The sequence below is a fragment of the Pezoporus occidentalis genome, unplaced genomic scaffold (assembly GCF_034315485.1).
Source record: "Pezoporus occidentalis ecotype Australia unplaced genomic scaffold, CSIRO_AGI_Poc_V1 ctg84, whole genome shotgun sequence".
Lineage (NCBI taxonomy): Eukaryota > Metazoa > Chordata > Aves > Psittaciformes > Psittacidae > Pezoporus > Pezoporus occidentalis.
The window spans coordinates 2,679,370-2,701,956 of record NW_026916203.1 but is presented as its reverse complement, the minus strand read 5'-3'; positions in this window follow the sequence as shown (position 1 = coordinate 2,701,956).

Sequence of the window (22,587 nt, the reverse complement as noted above, 5' to 3'; positions counted from 1 at the left end):
GCATTACGTCAATAAATAGTGGTAAAATTATTAAAATATTAAGATGAGTAAAACAAGAGCAGTCTGGGTTAATAGCTCTGAAACCTGTTAGAGTATTTACATTTAGCTTTGAATCAACAGAGTATAAAAAGATACAAGAAACCATATTTAAAATTATAATGCAAAAGAGTTATGTAGGTAATCATGCCTGTTGGAAGTATAAATTTACAGGAGAATAGGGCTTATTGACTTCTGTAATCAATATACCTACAATTTCCTAAAGTGCAATAGCTATAAAAATGAGATAAGCCAGAAAACCTGATAGTGAGAACATCATAGAACACCAAGTTCTTTCCTATTCTGGCAAAAAACTTACAGCTTAATTCACAGTCTTATCTAGGTGGTGAACACAAGCACAGAGATGCCACTGAGATTCTTTGTGAATCTTCTTAAGTGACATCTAAATCTGCAGATGCATACAATCCTGCAGCATGTGAACTTTCATATCGCTTAAGTTTCTGAAAGGGACCATTGACAAAAAACTCCTAAATCCTAAAGCTCTGCAGCCCTGTCTTCCATTTCTGTTCCTGAAGGATGTTTGAATCAGTTATTGGGACTCTGTTTAATGAACAGTGTCACAGCACATCTGCTTGAACTGTTTCTATATACATCCCCTCCATTACATGATTTACAAATCTGGTCTGTTGTGCTGAATTCTCTGGTGGATGCATTGTTCAGTTTGGGCTGGAAGAGATAGCCTGTAGACATAGACCAAGAGATGAATCTAGCTTTCCCACATAGCAGGAAAACGTTCAAATTTGTTTCAAATCAGAGAAGATTTGAACTTGTCATTTAAAACAAATCTAATTTCACTCCTGTGTAAAACAGGTGATCTATCTGGTTTGCTACTGTATTTTGCTGGAGATTCTGACAGGGCTTGGACTATGGAGTCAGCTGGAATACCTGTTGCTCAGCGGTGGTGTGTGACCTTGTATGTTCAGCAGTAGAAATTTTATTTCTGGTACTGAAACACGAGCATTCATCTTAGACGAAGGGTTGCAATATCTTTGCTGATTCCTTGATAGGAGGGTTAAGTGCCTCCCTTCCAGCTCTTTCACAGATCTGGCTCTCTGAGTCTCAGCTGTCTGCCTATAAAATGGGTATAATAGCTCTTCCCTACACACAAAGTATTTTCTTAAAATAAAAATTTTAAGAATTATGGCAATATCAGATATTATAAAGTTTATTTTTATCCTTCTACTGGAGCCAGAGTGGTTGCTTAGTCTAGGTCTGCATTCTCAACCTAGCAAAACCACAGCAGTGGCGAAATGCTCACCTTTCTGTTCCTATTTAACTTCTTTGGAGTAAACAAGAAACCATATAGGGGCTTTACAAAAATTCACATTTCTCAGAGAAAAAAGTCTTAAAAACATAAGGATTCATAACCTCACTAGCTTGCAGTCACTGACTAGACTTATCACTGGAACATGACCTCATATTGAATCAACCATAAAGAAACAGTTGAAAGCTCAGAGCTTGATGACAATAGATATTGTAAATGGATGTTGCTGCAACATTTAAACAATCATCCTGAGTAATCAAAAAAATATAAGGCAATTTCCTCCAAAATAAAAGACCAATATCCTCAGAGTGGGAAGTACGAAGCAGCAATGTTGTGCCCAGCTGTTTTCCTAGTTACTTAAAAGTCAATAAGACTAGAAATAATGTTTTTGAGAATAGGGAAGGTCTTTAAATCATTCTAATCCTCTCCTCACACTTGCATCTAAAAATGTAAAAAATCATTGGCAATTTAATGTAAACTCTGCGTAATAAAGTAAACTCTCAGTGTTGTTGCAAAGGTTGACAATTTGTTGACAACAAAAATTTAGGAATACAATAAACTCACAATTGAATGCAAAATATCATGCCTAAGACTCTTCCTAACAGTGACCATACTTGCACATTAATTCTCAAGGGGGGTGAGTGACTTGCAAGAACATCATTACCCATTATGTTCTGCTGTCATTGACATATGTTGGAATTAGCAGGAACTGAAATTGAAATCTGTTATCATGTAGGTTTGAGCTTTTAACCTCAAATTGATCTAAATCTGATTAGAGATAATAGAACAGGTACTGAACAAAGGATTTTTTTGATCAGTCTGGAGACTAATTCAATATTCTTATTCACTGGAAGCAAACAAACAAAGAAACAAAAGTAAACAAAAACCTATGTCTCTATGTCTGAAGTTTCAGCAACTGGAAAAGTAAGAATTAAAATTCATTTACACTACCCCAGAGACCCAAGAACGATAGTAAAACTATGTCACAGGAGAAGAATGCTATAAAATGAGAAACCTGCAACATTTAGCTATATTTTAAAGAGAAAAAAAATAAATAAGAAATCCTTTCTATATGCTTGATTCAGTGAACATCAGGAGTCCCAATAAAACCTACTAATGTTCATAAGCATAACATTTCCTGTCAAGGATAGTCTGTTGGAATACTTGCATGAACAATTTACATGCATGCATCCTTTGCAATTGGTGATAACTTCCTTCCCCAGGTGATAGAGAAGCAAACAAGGAGAGGGGCTATCCTGGACCTTGTTCTCACCAACAGGGAGGGACTGATGGGAAGGGCAAGCATTGCCTTCAGTGACCATGAAATGGTGGAGTTCGAGATCCTTAGAGCAGCAAGGAGGGTGCACAAGCTTGCTAGCCTGGGCTTCAGGAGAGCAGACTTTGGGTCCTTGAGGGATGCATTTGGTGGCAGTGCCACATCACCCAAGGCACAGAATGCAAAGGCCAGTACTGGGAAAGCGAAGAACTGCCTGCTGTAGGAGAAGATCAGATTCAAGACCATTTAAGGAATCTGAAGGTGCATAAGTTCCATGGGACCCAATGGGATACATCCACAGGTCCTGAGGGAAATGGTGGATGAAGTTGTCAAATATCCATCATATTTGAGAAGTTGTGGCAGTCTGGTGAAGTTCCTCATAACTAGAGAAGTGGAAATATAACCCCCAATTTTAAAAAAGGTAAATCGTGGAGACCCATGAACTACAGGCCACATGGGTTCACCTCAGTGCCTGACATGGTCATGGAGCAGATCTGCCTAGAAACTACACTAAGGCACATGGAAAATAGAGACTGGTGATAGTCAACATGGCTTCAGTAAGGACAAATTGTGCCTGACAAATTTGGTAGCCTTCTATAATGGGGTTATGGCATTGGCAGATAAAAAGGAAGATCAACTGATTTCATCTACCTGGACTTGTATAAAGCATTTGACACTGTCCAGCATTAAATCCTTATCTCTAAACTGAAGAGGCATGGATTTGAAGGATGGATCACTTGGTCTATAAGGAAATGGCTGGATAGTCGCACTCAGAGAGTTGCAGTCAATGGCTCAGTGTCCAAATGGAGGAAGACCAGTGACGAGTGGTGTGCCTCAGGGGTCAGTACTGGGACCAGTGCAATTCAGCATATTTGTTGGTGACAGGGACAGTGGGATTGATGCACTTTCAGCAAGTTTGCTGACAACACCAAGCTGTCCACAAGCTAGAGGGAAGAAATGCCATCCAGAAGGACCTTAACACACTTGAGAAGTGGGCCCATGTGAATAATTTAAAGTAACCCTTCCAATGAACAAAGTTAAAATCATGCCAACTACAGGATTAGATTCTTCACTGTATAAATGTGTCTGAGATGATTGCTTTCAGAGACATCAGAAAGAGAAAATATCAGCTCTGAAATACCTCTTGCTGTCTAATCAATATTTGTTAAATTTCAAAGCAAGAATATAACTACTTTCCTGATTATCAGCTGCACTGGGAGGGAAAAAAAAAACACCAAAAAAAACCCCAACACTACAAAAACCAGGTGGGCATATTGCCTGAAGAAAAAGGGAAAACTGTTGCAGCTTTCTCTCAACATTACATGGCAAACCTTGCTCAGGAAAACACTCAGACTTAAATTGTGTAGATGGTAAAATATTTAATTTTCATATATTAAATTATTAATATATGATCAAATAAAAAGCATATTTATTGTAGTATTATTCTCCCAAGACTTAATGTAGCATAATACCACCATATAATCTTTATTTAGAAATATATATATATATATACACAGTTTGAACCACATCTTCCATTTCCCTTTCAAGAGTTTTGCTGTGAATGGTGAACACCAGTAACATACATTCTGTTCAAATATGGTATTTGCAGACAATAAGCTTGGAGTATATAAAGGGTTCTTATTCACACAGAAAGGCAACTAAGGCAGAAGATCTAAGGGAAAACATTTTGAGAATTTGCTGAAAAGAAAGCCAGATGAGATCAGATTTCTTCTCTCAATGTACAAAGCTAAACTGAAAAGCCAGCTTGTCAGCAAATGTTTAACTACAATGAAAGTCATGCCTGTCTACAATACACTAATTGGATATTTCAACATAATTTAAGTATGGGAAATTCCACATGGTAATCCTATAGCAGCCTTGCATTAAATTCTGGTCTGAATACAATTAATAATCTCTGGATATTCAGTGTCAAGCTCCGAGGAAGACTTTCCTGTGGCTGAAACAAAGAGAACTTGAAGTTTGGCAGCAGCTCAGAAAACACTATGCTAGTAAACAAATACTTATTAGGCCTGTAAAAAAAAAGTGTGGCAGGGGAAACTATTACCACAAAGCAGAATGCAACATGAAGTGAATTACCTTCATGAACATTTAATGCAAATGACATTGAAGCAAAGCTAAGTTTTATGCAGTGGTGTTCAAAGGAAGTTGGTAGAATGACAATTTATAGAGCATTTTCTCTTTCTTGCTTGCCACGGGACATAGCAGTAAAATGAAGGAAAGGCTTTTCTGCAGTATTACTTTTGCAGAGTACTTATATATTTACAAATTAAGTTGTTTTTTTTTTTTCAGAGTAAAGTTTTCTTGTTGTTAATACCATACCTATTTTTTTCCTTACAGCCCTATTTCCTTCTTCAGATGCTGTATAACAAATATCAATATTCCAAATCCTCCTTTAACACTTCTTAAAGTCTAATCTGCGTTGATTGAATATGGTTGGTTATTTAGACTGTCAGTTAAAATGTTCCTTTAAGGGGAGCAATAATACCTAGCTTACTTTCCTTTTGCTTAAAGACTTTGAAGATCCCACTTGGCAATAAAGCTGCTTTGCTATAGTACAGGGATAAGATCAAGCATCTGCTCTGAAATGTAGTGTGAAAGTCTAAGTTTATGCCATAATGAGGAGCCCTCCTAGAAAGTTTCAAAGCTATGTTTCCCATGATGATCCAGTTACTGCATCTCTTTTTCATCCCATCGCAGACAGACTTGGATTAAATGGCCATCTACAGGTGTGGCAGGTTTACCTTGGCTAGTCACCAGGTACCCACCAAGCCACTTGATCACTGCCCCTCCTCGACTGGGTAGGAGAAAGAAAATATGATGAAAGGCTTGTAAGTCAAAAAGAAGATAGGGACATCACTCACCAGTTACTGTCACAGGCAAAACAGACTCAACTGGGGAAATTAATTTAATGCCAATCAAAAGTCAGAGTAGGAAAATGAGAAATAAAAAATCTTAAAAAACCTTTTCCTCCCACCCCTCTCCTCTTCCAGAGCTCAGTCTCACTCCCATCTCTTCTGCCCTCTCCCTCTGAGCAGTGCAGGGGATTGTGGTAAGTTGGTAACACACTGTGTCTGCCAATCCTTCCTCCTCACACTTTGCCAGAAGAGACTGCTCCAGCATGGGGTCCATCTCATGCAATACAGTGCTTCACAAACTGTCCCAGTGTGGGTCCTTCCCACAGCTGCAGTTCTTCGCAAACTACTCTCGTGTGGGTCTCTTCCACAGGGTGCAGTCCTTCAGGAACAGTACTGCGCCAGTGCGGGTCACCATGGTCTCCACCACGGGCTGCAAGGGAATCTCTACTCTGGCACCTGGAGCACTTCTTTACTGATGTTGATTCACAAATTCTGTTCTCTCCTGGCTGCTGCTGTGCAGCAGTTTTTAACCCTTCTGAAATACGTCATCACAGAGGCACTGCTACCGTCGCTGCTGGGCTTGGCCTTAATCAGCAGCAGGTCCATCTTGGAGTCAGCTGGCATTGTCTTCTGGTGTCTTCTCATAGAAGCCTCCTCTGTACCTTCCCCACTATCAAAACCTTGCCACGTAAACCCAATATAACAGATTATACCACCTGAATCCCATGAAGATAGCACAATTGCTACCGTACTCATTCTTGGCTCTTAACATGACAGAAAGCATGTGGGTGAATATCGCATCTTGGAGGCCTAGCATCTGCTTGTAAATTAACCCATACCCCATGTCTGAACATTTCAAGAGCAGACTGTTTCATTTATTACAAAAGCTGGAAAATGTGCAATTAATAAACTGGGAAACTGAAGGAAGAGAGAGGACTTCTCATAGTCACAATCAGTGGAAAATGCTTCTTATTCCTACTCCCTCCTTAGCCTGAAAATATGTTCCAGTCTCTGTAACATTAACAGAAATTGCCAAGAGCCTAAGAAACAAGAAGGAAGTTCAGAAAAAGATCAAGAAAACCTGTGGACATGTCTGTCTAATTTGCTGTGATGAGCTTGTCAGATGAAATGCCTTATATGCCACTCTTAGAAACCAAAGTTTAGTGCCTCAGTAGTCTGCTAGCCTAAACATTTCTGCCGCTTTTCAGCCTGAAAGCCTTTCTGTTTTTCTGTGGAGTATCCACTGTGGGACCGTTGTAACTGATGCTATGGCTCATTTGGGCAGATTTGCCCCCTGGAAGATTTACTGTATCACTGGATATAATTAGTTCCTTATCTTTAGAACTCACTAGAGCTTACCATTATACTGAGTCCTTGGGGGTCAGACACAGGTTAACAGTGACCATGATCAAAGACAACACCTTCATTGGTTCTCACAAAGTGACAAGTACTTCTTTGCCTCCTTCTTTTTTCTTTCTTCATGTGGAACGAACCAAGGCCAGAGGGACAGGATCCAGTCTGTCTAAACACAGGTATCTACCAGCATTAGAGATGGTCTCAGTTACCAAGACATCTACACAGGATGGCCAGAAGTGAACAGTACATACATCTCGAGCAGGAGTGGAGCTGGCTGGAATGCTCACTGACTCAGAGGGGATTACTGGCATATGTCCAGGTGACAAGCCCTTGTCCCTGGTCCCAAGCAGTGTGATCCATTCAAAGTCATGGAGATCCTTTTCTGCTGTGTGAAGTTCTTGATCGCTCAAGACTTTGCTTACTTCAACACCTGGTACAGCCTAAATCCACATTCTTGTTTTTGACTCTAATCATCTGAGCACTAATTCATAGTTCCCATTTCAGCGTCTGTTCTTACTCCACTATTGTCCCTGCACTGCAGCATGAGAGGTAATTTCTGAGTTGCACTGTACTGCTGAGTCATAACTTTAAGATCATGGGCTAGATTCATGTCAGTGAATGCTGAATTTAAGGGTTTTTTCAGTATGAAAGACATATTCAGAACTGACGGAGAATTCTCAGTGTCGACAAACATAAAAGTTATGTATTTCATTGTTAATTAACATATTTTATGCAGAAAACTCCTTAAAAGTAATTAAGAAATCACTTTCTTATGATTCATTAATGAATGTGGTTCATTAGAGAAATTAACGCTTTTAGCCAAGTTACTTTTGAGAAAAGAGCTCTGTTTAAATCATGCATATTATAAGTAGGCACAGAACTAGTCCCTTATCCTACCTCCTATTATGGAAAATAATGATTGAGCTAGTTCAACTGCTTAAGGACGAAGCCAGTGTATTTTCAGACACTCTGTATAAAAACCTCATATAAATACTGCAATGAAAAAGCCTAATCCTGGTCTCTCTGTTCAGGCATAGTTCTTTTCTAGTTTTAGTGACCTGGTTTAGGCTTGAAATGAGCATGTGAAAAACATAGTTATTATCCAATAAGATAAAAACAAAATAGACAAAATACTGGTATAGCTTATGATTTGATTCAAAATTAGGAATTTCATTCAGCCAAGACCTCTGCTGGGGATCCTCAGAAAAATCTCTCCAAAGATAATGGCCTTTATTTGTTCTTATTTCTTATCTTTCACAGCCCCTAAGGAAATCAGGCCCCAGAATCAAAGAGCTTCAGATGTTAAACAGACCTTGTGTATTTGTTATCTTATCTTTGAGGTTTGAATACGTCGTATCAGCTGTGAAAATGAGCCACAATCTTCTGCACTGAATAATAAAACCTCCTAGTGAGGTCCTCAAATTCATTGAAATTATGGTGATGTTATACAGAAAATTAAGGATTTGTGGAATTTACTATGTGTGGACATTAACTCAAGTCTAATGATATACCAATTAAGTGTCCAACAAAATAGAAGAAGTGGATAACCTAGGAATCTCAGATTTCACAAAACATCAGCATATGATAAAGACACTTTCTTAGTTTATTTCATGACAGCAAAGGGAAATGTTATATCCCTAAGTTAGGCAAGGCTTTGAAATAGATATCTTTTATTTTTTTCTGTGAAGTGCATCTTCATTATGCAGACAGAAATCTATCAATAAAAATTAGAAACACGAGGTAAAGAGAAAAAGAAGAGAAAAACTTTTAAAATCTTTAAACAAGAAGTTAGTCAGTTATATACAACTTAGTATGGTTTTCATTAGCTAGGCAATAAAAGATTTAGAATACGAGAGTGGTTGTCATGAATTGGAATACTCAGAGTCCATGACATCCAGGACTGAGACTATTTTATGATAACCACATATCCTAGAATAACCTTTTTTGCCATTGCAATGGAATAAGGAACCTTTATAGTGTGAGCCAAATATGTACTTTCCTTGTTGGTAAAATTTAAACTGGCAGTTCAGAATGTTTAACAGCAGTTCCAGCTGAGACTTGAGGTTTGTGTGAATTAAACTACCCACTCACCATGACAATGAAGGAACTGAATCCAAATTACACTTTGACCTAAGTAGTTTTTTAGTCTGCTGTAATGAACAGCAGACCAAAATTTATATGCACATCTGTAAACTCAAAGTTACACTAGTTCGTCGGTCCTTTTGATGTGTATATGTATAGATGCACAGGTACAATTGTTTACCAGGTCATCAGGCATGTGAGAATGATGGAATTATTCCTTCTTTTCTGTTAAGATTTCTAAGTGCTTTGCATCCAAAGAAATGATAGCAGCGTGAAATTACACTGAAAGAATTCAAATGATGCTCTATAAATGTATTAAGTTTGTAAGTCACACAAATGAAAATTGAATCTCAGCTCCTTGAACTAAAATAACTTGTCTTCTTTAAGAGCAAACATTTCCAGAAGCTGGCTTTTTGCTAAACCAATGTAATTAAAAAGCTCAACTTCCGAGCTCTAAAAATCTTACTATCTGTAATTGTGGTAGGTTATGGCTTAACAGTTCTAAATTATTATTTATGAAAAATCCTTTATAATGGTACACAAAAGTCGTATTTTTAGGGGGAACATAAATATAATTATAAGGAGATCAAGAACCAAAGAATTTGAGATTAAAGCATTACAGATACTGAAAAAGCATAAATAATTCAAGATTTAAAGTCTTGGTTTAATATTTCTTCTGGGAGAAAGAGGTTTCACTAAAATTCCCACCAACACATCCCTTAATCTCCACCATATTCTAAGAGGCTGAGATTTACACAAAAAAAAAAAAAAAAGAAAAAACAAGCCAACCCCCCCAAACCCCAGACCGTGTTTCCAAGAGATCAAGTCATGGCCAAAAGAATATAAAAATTGTATTTTTTTTTTTTTAGCTCCTAATATCAGACTTTCATAATTTGCATAATTTGGCTGCCTTGTCCCACGAAGTGGAAGGGATCACTATATTCATCTTTGTAAATTTTTAGTTAAAGAGTGGGATACTTCAAATATAAAGGCTGATTCAAAAATTTTGCATTTTTCCTGTAGGTGAAGCAGAATTTTAAAAGAGGACAACAAAAATCTGAATTTGAACATTATTGCACTTCCTTGATCATGTAATTCTGAAGACCATTTGTGGATCCTTCCAGAGAGACTAAGAAGATCAGAAAGGTTTAAAAAAATTACAGTATTATTTAGGGGTCCGGTTCCCTGTTAAAAGGTGCTTAATTGACTGATGTAAGCATTTACTATTTATTTTTGAAGTTGCATTTTGTTATTTTTCATTTGCTAACAACATTTATGTGATAACTAACTTGGTGAGCATTTGGGAACCCAGCGAAGGTATGCAAAATCCAAACATAAAGAAAAAAAATTACGAGGGATTTTCATGATTTATAAATTTTTAATAATTTTCAAAATATTGACATATAAACAGCAAAATAGAAAAAGTTTCAGAAATGTCTTTGGCATCAACTCAAGCTAGGAGGAAAAATTGCTTGTATTTTTCCCATGCTATTGCTAAAAAATCTGCTGGTACTTAAGAGTTACAAATTCAATTGCGTATTTCCTTCTATAATGCTTTTAATATCTGTCAAGGCCATGCAGAGCCAAAAGTTTAAATACTCTTAGTTAATATTTCAGGAAATAAGATGTCAAATAGCCACAGAAATCCTTTGGTTGGTAATCAGTCTGGGGATAACGAATTGTTGAAAACTTCATTCTTTTAAAAGATTCTTCTTCTATTTGGTGTAACAGAAACTATTTTAAAATCAAGGCACATTCAATTTATCTGTCAAAATTTTTTGTATGAGTAACTGACAGCATAGACATACCATTAATCCAGTTTTTCATTGCTGTTTGTATATAGTCTATACCAACTCATTTAGGCACTCCTCATATTCTATATATGCCCCATGCTTCTGACATCTGGGATGGTGGATATACTTGTAAACAATGTAATTAGTGGTTAAAACTGAAGGAAGGAACCTCCCATTCTCTACAAAGCATTCCAGATCTCTGCTGAGCACTGAGAATGCACATGAAGTTTCTTGGAAATCACTCTGCAAAGAAATTAAATTGAAAAAAAAGGCTTTCTGGTCTGGTTCTGAGAGAGTGGTTGACTTAGAGTTCAAAGAATAATATGTTAGTGTTCACCAGAAGTGTAGTGGGAAGAGAATTTGAAGAAAGTAAAGCCAACTCACAGCAATAGAACCTAAAACCACAATAATTGTAGAAATCCACCAAGCCTAGCTACTTACTATATGTGAACAGCATTACTACAAGCAAAGAAATTTGAGTTGAGGAAAGTGTTCAGTCTTTCTCCTCATTTCAACAGTATTACATGCTTATGAATGAAAACTTTCTGCAGCAGTACATTTTAAGATAGTATTTTGTTTTTTTTTTTCACGTAACAATAGAGGCACCATGTGACACCACTATTACCACAAAATTGCCACAGATATCTCCTATTTAATCATAAGAGAAAAAATCTCAGTTGCTGTTATGTGGCAGTTGCTGGTAAATATTGTATTGTTGCTGGTAAGCCATAGAATCATTATTTTAAATATGAAAGCAAATACAGTGGAGGAAACAGGTAAAATATATTATTGTGGATGTGCTTTCTATCACAGATCCATTGTATAAATCAAAACTTCTCAGCCATGTCGTAGTCAGTATCACTGCTGTCTTCTTCTGAGTCATGTGGTAATCATGTATCAGTATCATTGCTGTCTTCTTAGGTTTTGATTTTTATTTTTTTATATATATTTTTTGTTCTTTCTTATTAGCAAAAGATTATTCAAGAAGAAGCCTGTGAAAAGTTCATAATAGCTAATAATGTTAAAGAGAATTGCCTTCTCTGTTTAAGAAACCTGACTGATTTATCCAAGATAAAATGACCAGAGATTCATGAAAAGTCAGCAGATACACAATGGGCTGTAGGAGATAGAAACTTTGATTTTTATGGAAACAAAATAATTGATAACTGTGAAATAGTTCACATTAGGCATACTAAAGTGACAACTGAAATTCCTTCTTTAATATTAGTGATGTTCTCATCCAAAGTGGGTTTTATTCTATCAAATTCTGTTGAACAAAATATTTTTGGTTTGCTTTTTTTTTTTTTTTTCTACAGTAGGGAAAAAGTAACCTAAGCTTTTAAACAATCATGTTTATAAGGCTTCAAGTATGTTAATTATCATATGTGTTCAACCACAGTTTTTGTCTCCAATTTCTTGAAATCTTATCCAACTATCCTCTATTCATTTAAAAAGCTTCTATAACAGTACTAATGTAAGAGGAAAGTGTTGATGACAGGTTCTCTTATGAGTTTGTATTCTCTGCAATAAAACGTACTGTAAGCTCACTCCAATTAAGAGAATATTTCAGCAGCTTTTTATAATAGTTTAGACTGTGTCTAACAGCTTTTTTTCAATGAGCTGTTCAATAATACAACAAGCTGTAATGATTTGGCTTGTGTCAATGTTTCACTAGATGTATGTGGTGGAAAGTCACCTTATAGCATTGTATTGAAACAGGAAAAGGGTGAATTTTACAAGGTTTGCTTTCTTAGTAACAATTTTCATTTACGTTCAGTGGCCACATGAGGATCCATCTGCTGAACTTAGTCTTCAAAGGATAACGCCACAGCCCAGACTGTCTAGCTGTGTCAAGGTAACAGACAACAAAAAAGGGCTGGAGCAAGAAATTTCCACTTTAGGGCTAGTGAACAGTAAAAGAACGTGCTTGCTCTTGGCGATATCAATCTTTTGTCTCTTGACATGTCATATAAAGTATATACACAAAAATGAATATGTCACTGTAGCACAGCACTGCTAGTTTAGCACAGTGAAGTGCTGTGGCGTGTTTCCTGCAGGTACTGGTATTCAGGAAATTATTCCTCCAGGATACTTGGCTCCATACTCTGATTGCAGGTGCATAGTGACACCTTGCTGATTCTTCTTCAGTTTAGTTGGTGTTCCTGTTAGAGAAAGCTGGCACAAATGCACTGCTCACACCTTCCTATTGCTAGCAAGGAAGTTCCCTTTAAAATTTGTTCCTGGACCTTAGAAGGGCTTAGCTTTATGTAAAGATTCACTTAATCCTATTAACATTTCTCTCTGAGGCCTCAAGAGGAAAGGCCTTAAATACGTGCTTTAGACTGCCAATTATGCATAACTTAAAATGTATTAGGAATTTAAATGGCAATTAATCATATTATTTGCACAGTGTTCTCATTTTCTTTCACAACATAAAGGACAGGTCTCACTGCATTAATCTCATCAATACAAGTAAGTATTTGTACAGCATATCCTGGAAATATATGTCCTGAAAATCCCGTAACTCTTTATTTAGTGTCACTACTTTTATTGTATACTTAAAAGCGACACTAATGCTACAGGAAATACTCATAAGACTTCTTGCAGACTCACTAGTGTGGCAGCAGCATTTTCTGTAAAACACCAGTACAATACAAAAAAAAAGAGAAATATTCCTAAGAAAAGCAAAACGGCCTACGTTCAGAAAATCAATACATTATATTTTAAGATTTGCACATCCAAGCAGAGTTAGAAAATGCAGACAAGAACTGTGAGCCAAATTAACAATGTCAGTGAAGCTGTGATGAATTCTTCTCAGGTTTTACAACTGCATCACTCTGTAAAGAGCCCTCAAGTAAGAAAAATTAAATATATATAGATGCAGGAACTCATCCACCCCCACATGATTTCATCATTAATAATCCACTGAAACTCATAAAACATAAACCACATCAATCCCCTTCAGTATAACTAGTTATTAAATGAAAACCCAATATACCATAAAACTCAAAAGAAAATGGGAAAATGACGCTAGCAATGTACTGTGAATGTGAATGTTATAACATATGTAGGACAAGTTTATAAAACAGCAAGACATGCAGATCTAAAATTAACACACTTCAAGATCCTGTGAAGGTTTTACTGGACTTCAGAAAAAGGATATTAACTATGTTTAAGAGACTCTTACAGATCCTGAGGACATAAAAAATAAACAATATGGTCCTGCAGTGCACTTTAAGGTTCTGATTTCAGTGACACTGCAGTTTAAATGCAGGGTGACACGCCAGAAGGCTGTGCTGCCATCCAGCGAGACCTGGACAGGCTGGAGAGTTGGGCAGGGAATAACTTGATGAAGTATAACAAGGAAAAGTGTAGAGTGCTGCATCTGGGCAGGAACAATCCCAGGTTCCAGTATAGGTTGGGGAACGACCTGTTAGAGAGCAGTGTAGGGGAGAGGGACCTGGGGGTCCTAGTGGACGACAGGATGACCATGAGCCAGCACTGTGCCCTTGTGGCCAAGAAGGCCAATGGCATCCTGGGGTGTATTAGAAGGGGGGTGGTTAGTAGGTCGAGAGAGGTCCTCCTTCCCCTCTACTCTGCCCTGGTGAGACCGCATCTGGAATATTGTGTCCAGTTCTGGGCCCCTCAGTTCAAGAAGAACAGGGACCTGCTGGAGAGAGTCCAGCACAGGGCAACTAAATGATTAAGGGAGTGGAGCATCTCCCTTATGAGGAAAGACTGAGGGAGCTGGGTCTCTATAGTTTAGAGAAGAGGAGACTGAGGGGTGACCTTATTAGTGTATATAAATATATAAAAGGGGAGTGTCACGAGGATGGAGCCAGCCTCTACTCAGTAGCAAACAATGATAGGACAAGGGGTAATGGGTACAAACGGGAACACAAGAGGTTCCACTTAAACTTGAGAAGAAACTTCTTCTCAGTGAGGGTGAAGGAACACTGGAACAGGCTGCCCAGGGAGGTTGTGGAGTCTCCTTCCCTGGAGACATTCAAAACGCGCTTGGACACATTCCTGTGCAACCTTATCTAGGTGTTCCTGCTCCGGCAGGGGGATTGGACTAGATGATCTTTTGAGGTCCCTACCAATCTCTAGCATACTGTGATACTGTGAAAATGTCTGCTTTTCCTGTCATTCCTTTCTTTTTGTTGCTTTTGCTGCTTTGGGAGGAGCTCTCTGCTTCATGTTGGGAAGACGATTCCTCGGGGACATGTTCACCAGAACAAGACAACTATTCCAATAATAGTCTCCTCCTCTGCATCGATTTAACAGATGTATGAAAACAATAAGATTAACATGTTTGCTTATAGAGATTTTTCATCCTTCTTGTTTAGCTTGCTGTTCCCTTGCAGTTACGAATGGAAAGAATACTTTGTAACCATAGCATATAATCTATAACATAAATAATTTTACAGCTCGCATTCATGTGCTACTCAAAAGAAAGAAAAGGAAACGAGAAATAGGAGAGGCCCTCCTGATTGTCCGTAGAATCTGCAACTTTGTATGAAATTCTGAATGACCTTTTTGTTGCAGTTGACAGAAAACCCCATACTAATCTTGACAGAAAACCCCATTCTAAACTTGAGTTTACAGGAGGAAACTCAGTTTGGAGACTGCTTCTGAAGTCTGAACTAAACTGTCCAGAGATGTTCATAGGCTGTTCTCATACATTTTTTGTTGCAGTTGTGTCGTGGTTTAAACCTAGTCAGGTAACTTGTTCACTCACTCCCAGTGAGTGGTGCCGAGCTGACAACAATCGAGGTCCGTGTCCCCCCCCCCACCAGGGCTCTCCGCTTCCCCACTCCCGGAGGAACGGGGAGGAGGATCGAAAGAGTGCAACTCCTACGGGTTGAGACAAGAACAGTCCAGCAACCAATGTACACAAATCACCACCGCTACTATCAACTACAACAATGATAAGGGAAAATAACAAGGGAAGAGAATACGATACCACCGGCCAAGAAACGAGTCCCACCCGGAAGCCCGTGTCCTTCCGGGGAACTCCCAGTTACTCCCCACCCCAGCCATGACGTGCTGTGGTATGGAATACCTCTTTGGCTAGCCCGGGTCAGGCACCCCATCTCTGCTTCCTCACAGCTTCCCCTCCTCCCTGGCAGAGCCTGAGCCTCACAAAGTCCTTGGTCAGGGTAAACATCACTTAGCAACAACCGAAAACATCGGCTTCACCAACACTGTTCTCAGGCTGGAAGTCAAAACACAGCACTGCACCAGCTACCACAAAGGAAAAAACATGACTGCTACTGCTCAACCCAGGACATTATCCACCCCTTATTCCATACCATTCACGTTGTGCTCAGATCCCACATTTTCAATACACCATCGCTCTCCCACATATATACATCCAGATACATACAGACCAAGAGGAAAAGATCATTTCCTTAGTGCATGGACCAATCCCTATAATGCTGCTGAGTCCATTCAGTCCATGATGTTCAAAGTTCATTCTCTGTTGGGATGATGGCTGGAGGGAAGTCAGGGCCAGTCGCTGGTGACCTGGAGACATCTAGTTGATGGGCTATGAAAGTATTACACAGCAGGCAACAGCACACAATTGAGTTCACTGGCTGTTTTCCCCTAAAATCAAATCCCCTTGAGGTATACATCGGACTTCCCCATCTTCCCGCATTACCCACCAAGTATATCCAGGTCCCTGAGCAAAAGCAATCCCACGAGTGGGTTTGCCTTTACCTGAAGCAGGAATAACCCAGACTGTCTTCCCCACAAATTCTTCATATGCACCACGTGAACTTTGTCCCCCTCTACAATATGTAAAAGTTCTGACTGGGCTGGGCCAGCCCTGTTGGCAGATCCTCTGGTGTTGACCAACCAGGTGGCCTTTGGTAAGTGTGTATCCCAATGCTTGAAAGTTCCCCCACCCATTGCTCTCAGTGTAGTTTTTAACAGCCCATTGTACCGTTCGATTTTCCCAGAGGCTGGTGCATGGTAGGGGATGTGATATACCCACTCAATGCCATGCTCTTTGGCCCAAGTATCTATAAGGTTATTCCAGAAATGAGTCCCATTGTCTGACTCAGTTCTCTCTGGTGTGCCGTGTCGCCACAAAATCTGTTTCTCAAGGCCCAGGATAGTGTTCCGGGCAGTGGCATGGGGCACAGCGTATGTTTCCTGCCACCCGGTGGCTGCTTCCACCATGGTAAGCACATGGTGCTTGCCTTGGCAGGTTGGTGGCAGTGTGACATAGTCAATCTGCCAGGCCTCCCCATATTTATGCTTCAACCATCGTCCTCCATAGCAAAGAGGCTTTAACCGCTTGGCTTGCTTAATTGCAGCACATGTTTCACACTCATGAATAACCTGGGCAATAGTGTCCATTGTTAAGTCCACCCCTCGATCACGGGCCCAGCTATATGTTGCATCTCTGCCCTGATGGTCTGAAGTGTCATGGGCCCACCGGGCCAAAAATAATTCACCTTTATGTTGCCAATCTAAGTCCATCTGAGCCACTTCAATCTTAGCCGCTTTATCCACTTGTTGGTTGTTCTGGTGCTCCTCAGTGGCCCTACTCTTGGGTACATGGGCATCTACATGACGTACCTTCACCACCAGGTTCTGCACCCTGGCAGCAATATCTTTCCACAGTGCAGCAGCCCAGATGGGTTCACCTCTGTGTTGCCAGTTTCTCTGCTTCCATTGCTTCAACCACCCCCACAGGGCATTTGCCACCATCCATGAGTCAGTATAGAGATAAAGTACTGGCCACTTTTCTCGTTCAGCAATGTCCAGGGCCAGCTGGATGGCTTTCACCTCGGCAAACTGACTGGATTCACCCTCTCCTTCAGCAGTTTCTGCAACTTGTCGTCCAGGACTCCATACAGCTGCCTTCCATCTCTGATGCTTTCCCACAATACGGCAGGACCCATCAGTAAACAAGTGCTTTTCACTTTCTGACAGTTTATTATATGGTGGGGCCTCTTCAGCACGCCCCACCTCCTCCTTTAGTGACATTCCAAAATCTTTCCCTCTGGCCAGTCCATGATGACTTCTAGAATGCCTGGACGACTGAGATTTCCTATTCGAGTTCATTGTGTAATTAGTGCAGCCCATTTACTCCATGTAGCATCAGTTGCATGATGTGTAGAGGAGACCCTGCCTTTGAACATCCAGCCCAGCAACGGCAACCGGGGTGCCATGAGGAGCTGTGCTTCAGTGCCAATCACTTCTGAAGCAGCTCGAATCCCTTCATAGGCTGCCAGTATCTCTTTCTCAGTTGGGGTATAGCTGGCCTCAGATCCTTTGTATCCCTGACTCCAAAAGCCCACGGGTCAACCTCAAGTCTCCCTGGAGCTTTCTGCCAGAGGCTCCAGGTAGGACCGTTCTCCCCAGCTGCAGGGTAGAGCATATTTTTTACATCTGGCCCGGTCCGGACAGGTCCAAGGGCTACTGCATGAACTATCTCTTGTTTAATTTGCTCAAAGTCTTCTTGCTGCTCAGGGCACCATTTAAAATCATTCTTCTTCCAGGTCACATGATAGAGAGGGCTTACAGTCGAACTGTATTTTGGGATGTGCATTCTCCAGAACCCCACAGCATCCAAGAAAGCTTGCGTTTCTTTCTTATTAGTGGGTGGAGACATTGCTGTTATCTTGTTGATCACATCTGTGGGGATCTGTCTACATCCATCATACCTTTTTATTCCCCAAAATTGAATCTCCTGTGCAGGTCCCTTGATCTTACTCTGTTTTATGGCAAAACCGGCTTTCAGCAGGATTTGGATTATTTTCCTCCCTTTCTCAAAGACTTCTTCTGCTGTTATCACCCCACATGATACTGTCATCAATGTATTGCAGGTGTTCTGGAGCTTGCGCCCGCTCCAGTGCAGTCTGGATCAGTCCACGGCAAATGGTAGAGCTGTGTTTCCACCCCTGGGGCAGTCGGTTCCAAGTGAACTGGACACCCATCCAAGTAAAAGCAAACTGTGGCCTGCACTCTGCTGCCAAAGGAACTGAGAAAAATGCACTGGCAATATCAATCGTGGCATACCACTTGGCTGCCTTTGACTCTAGTTCATACTGAAGTTCTAGCATGTCCAGTACGGCAGCACTCAAGGGTGGTGTGACTTCATTCAGGCCACGATAGTCTACTGTTAAGTCTCCATTCTCCATTAGACTTTCGCACTGGCCATATGGGGCTATTAAAGGGCGAGTGGGTCCTGCTGATCACTCCCTGACTCTCCAGTCTACGGATCAGCTGATGGATGGGATCAGGGAGTCTCGGTTGGTGCGATATTGCTGCCGGTGCACTGTTGTGGTCACAACTGGCACTTGTTGTTCTTCGACTTTCAGCCAACCCACAGCAGAAGGATCTTCTGAGAGACCAGGCAAGGTGGACAGCTGCTCAATTTCCTCAGTCTCCAAAGCAGCAATACCAAAAGCCCACCGGTACCCTTTTGGGTCTTTGAAGTACCCTCTCCTGAGGTAGTCTATGCCAAGGATGCATGGAGCCTCTGGGCCAGTCACAATAGGGTGCTTTTGCCATTCCCTCCCAGTCAGGCTGATTTCAGCCTCCAGCACAGTCAACTCTTGGGATCCTCCTGTCACTCCAGAAATATAGATGGGTTCCACCCCTTGACAGCTTGATGGCATCAGGGTACACTGTGCACCGGTATCTACTAGAGCCTTATACTTCTGTGGGACTGATGTGCCAGGCCATCTGATCCACACAGTCCAGTAAATCCAATTGTCCCCTACCTCCACCTGGCTGGAGGCTGGGCCCCTCTAATGGTCGTCACAGCGTTGGACACTTAAGTCGTGGTGAAAGGGATTATTCTTCATTATCACAGGAGCTGGAGTAAAATCAGCTCTTCCATTCCATCTGGGAAACTGCTCACCAGAGACTGAAGCCGTAGCTCTCATGGGACGATCTGTCTTGGCCCTTGCTCCTCTCTTCAGTTCACTCACCCATTCCTCCAAAGCTGAAGTAGGTTTTCCATCCCACTTTGTCATGTCTTCTCCGTGATCCAGCAGGTAAAACCATAGGGTACCCCGTGGCGTATACCTCCTGTATCTCCTCTCTTGAACAATAGGACGCCTTTTGTTAATAGCTGAGACGTGTGTTGGTACACGTGAGGAGCTGGATAAATCAGATAGATCGTCCCTCAATTGTTCGAGGTCCTGGGACAGTTTTTTCACAGCTGAGATGATGGAAGGGGTGAGGTTGTCTTCGAACTCTCGGAGTTTATGAACCATTTCATCCACTGTTAGTGGTACTATGTCATTCCAGGTTACTGTTGCCAATGAATGGGCATATGAAGACAATGCATTCCATGTAAGTTTTTGCCACATGGGTCATGTACATTCAACTTCATCTGGATCTATAGGTGCATCCCCGTTATTCGGCTTGATCATCTCTACGATGGCCGATTCCCTCAGAGACTGGATGCCTTTGTCTATAACAGTCCACTTGGCCGAACGACTCCTAACATCGTCCTTGTACGGAAACCTTTCTTTCACAGCTGCCAAGAGCCGCCTCCAAAGGCTGAGGGACGTTTTCTCTCTTGCAATTGCTTTGTCAATTCCCCCTTCTCTAGCAAGTGATCCCAGCTGCTTGGCTTCTGTACCTTCTAGTTCGTGACCATCAGCCCCATTGTCCCAGCATCGGAGTAACCAGGTGATGATGAGCTCGCCTGGTTGACAGGGAAAATCTTTTCGCATATTCCGTCGCTCGGTTGAGGTCCGAGGTCGAGAAGTTACCTCTTCTTCTTCTTCTTCTTCTTCTTCTTCGTCATGTGATGACAACTCCTGATCAGATTCTGGGCCGGGTGGTGAATTCGTTGTTTCTTCATCTCGCTTCACCCTTTTTGCCTCATTTTTGTTTGTTCTCTTGCGTACAGGGGCAACCGATATTGGTACGAATTGGTCCTCTGGTTTGGCTGCAGTGATTATCACTGTGGTTTGAGTAGCAACTGTACTTGTTGCTGGGGGTGGTGTAGCTGCTGTGCTTGGAACTGGGGTAGCTGTGCTGTCTGTTGCAGTCGAAGTTTGAGCAGCTGCTGTACTTGCCACTGGGGTAGCTGCTCTGTTCATTGAGGCCAAAGTTTGAGTAGGGACTGTACTTGTTGCTGGGGTTGGTGCAGCTGCTGTGCTTGGAGCTGGGGTAACTGCGCTGTCTGTTGCGGTTGAAGTTTGAGCAGCTGCTGTACTTGCCGCTGGGGTAGCAGCGCTGTTCATTGCAGCCAAAGTTTGAGTAGCGACTGTTGCTTTGCCCTCAGATCCGCCGACATTCTTTTCCTTTTGAAGGTGCTGGATAGTGTTGAACAAGGCCCTGTAAGCATAGGCCAAGCCCCAGCACGTTGCCATGATTTGTCCATCTCTGGTATGGCCAGAATGACAACACACCCCATTTAAGTGTTTTACTAATTCTTCTGGATTTTGCAGTTGTTCGGTAGTGAAATTCCAAAGTACTGGAGGGGCCCACTGACCTAGATACTTGCCCATACTATCCCACACACCCTGCCACTCATGACTGTCCTGCCTCAGGGAAAATCTCTTGGTCCTCCTACATCGTCGTTTGACCCCAGACAAGACCCAAACCTGACTCTGCTTAACTCTTGAAATCAGTCGTGGGCAAAACATGCTCTGTATGCGTGTTAGCATGGTGATTCCCATCACAATCAGCAAACAAGTCTCAACAGCATTAAAAGGCCATGTAAAAAATTCAAAACTCTCAAACGTAAATGGTCTGGGGGGATAACTGGGAGTGTAAAAGTATGTCTCCTTCACAGATTGAGCACATGAGAAGGAGAAAAAAGATGTGTAATTGCTAAGCACCTCCATCATATACCTCCCGAAGTATAAAGGCGGTGACCACACTGGGAGCATAAGCCAGATCAGTTTCATGATCAATGATTCTATTGTATTACAAGTCATTACCATAAAGTACAATGGGACAAAAACCTTAGCCCAAGCCCCACACTTGAAAAACACTGATACAGCAAATACTGGATGGAAGTAAGATACGATATACTGAAACTGTAAGATCAAGAGGAACAACCTTGAGAGCCAATAAATCAGCATTGAGACGAGTGACTACCAATCCAGTCAGATCTGTTCTTATCTCAACCCCTCGTGCCCCACGTTGGGCGCCAAAAAGAACTGTCGTGGTTTAAACCCAGTCAGGTAACTTGTTCACTCACTCCCCGTGAGTGGTGCCGGGCTGACAGCAATCGAGGTCCGTGTCGTCCCCCCCCAGCGGGGCTCTCCGCTTCCCCGCTCCCGGAGGAATGGGGAGGAGGATCGAAAGAGTGCAACTCCTACGGGTTGAGACAAGAACAGTCCAGCAACCAATGTACAACACAAATCACCACCGCTACTATCAACTACAACAATGATAAGGGAAAATAACAAGGGAAGAGAATACGATACCACCCGCCAAGAAATGAGTCCCACCCGGAAGCCCGTGTCCTTCCGGGTAACTCCCAGTTACCCCCCACCCCGGGCATGACGTGCTGTGGTATGGAATACCTCTTTGGCTAGCCCGGGTCAGGCGCCCCATCTCTGCTTCCTCACAGCTTCCCCTCCTCCCTGGCAGAGCATGAGCCTCACAAAGTCCTTGGTCAGGGTAAACGTCACTTAGCAACAACCGAAAACATCGGCTTCACCAACACTGTTCTCAGGCTGGAAGTCAAAACACAGCACTGCACCAGCTAACACAAAAGAAAAACATGACTGCTACTGCTGAACCCAGGACAAGTTGGCAGGGATGTACCTACTGCGTTCCTTAAAATGTGTGACCAGTTTCATAAAAATACACTTAACTTTCATGGCTGCTTGGGGGTTTATTCATAATTATTAAAAAGCTTTTACAAACTTTTTCAAATTTTAACACAGC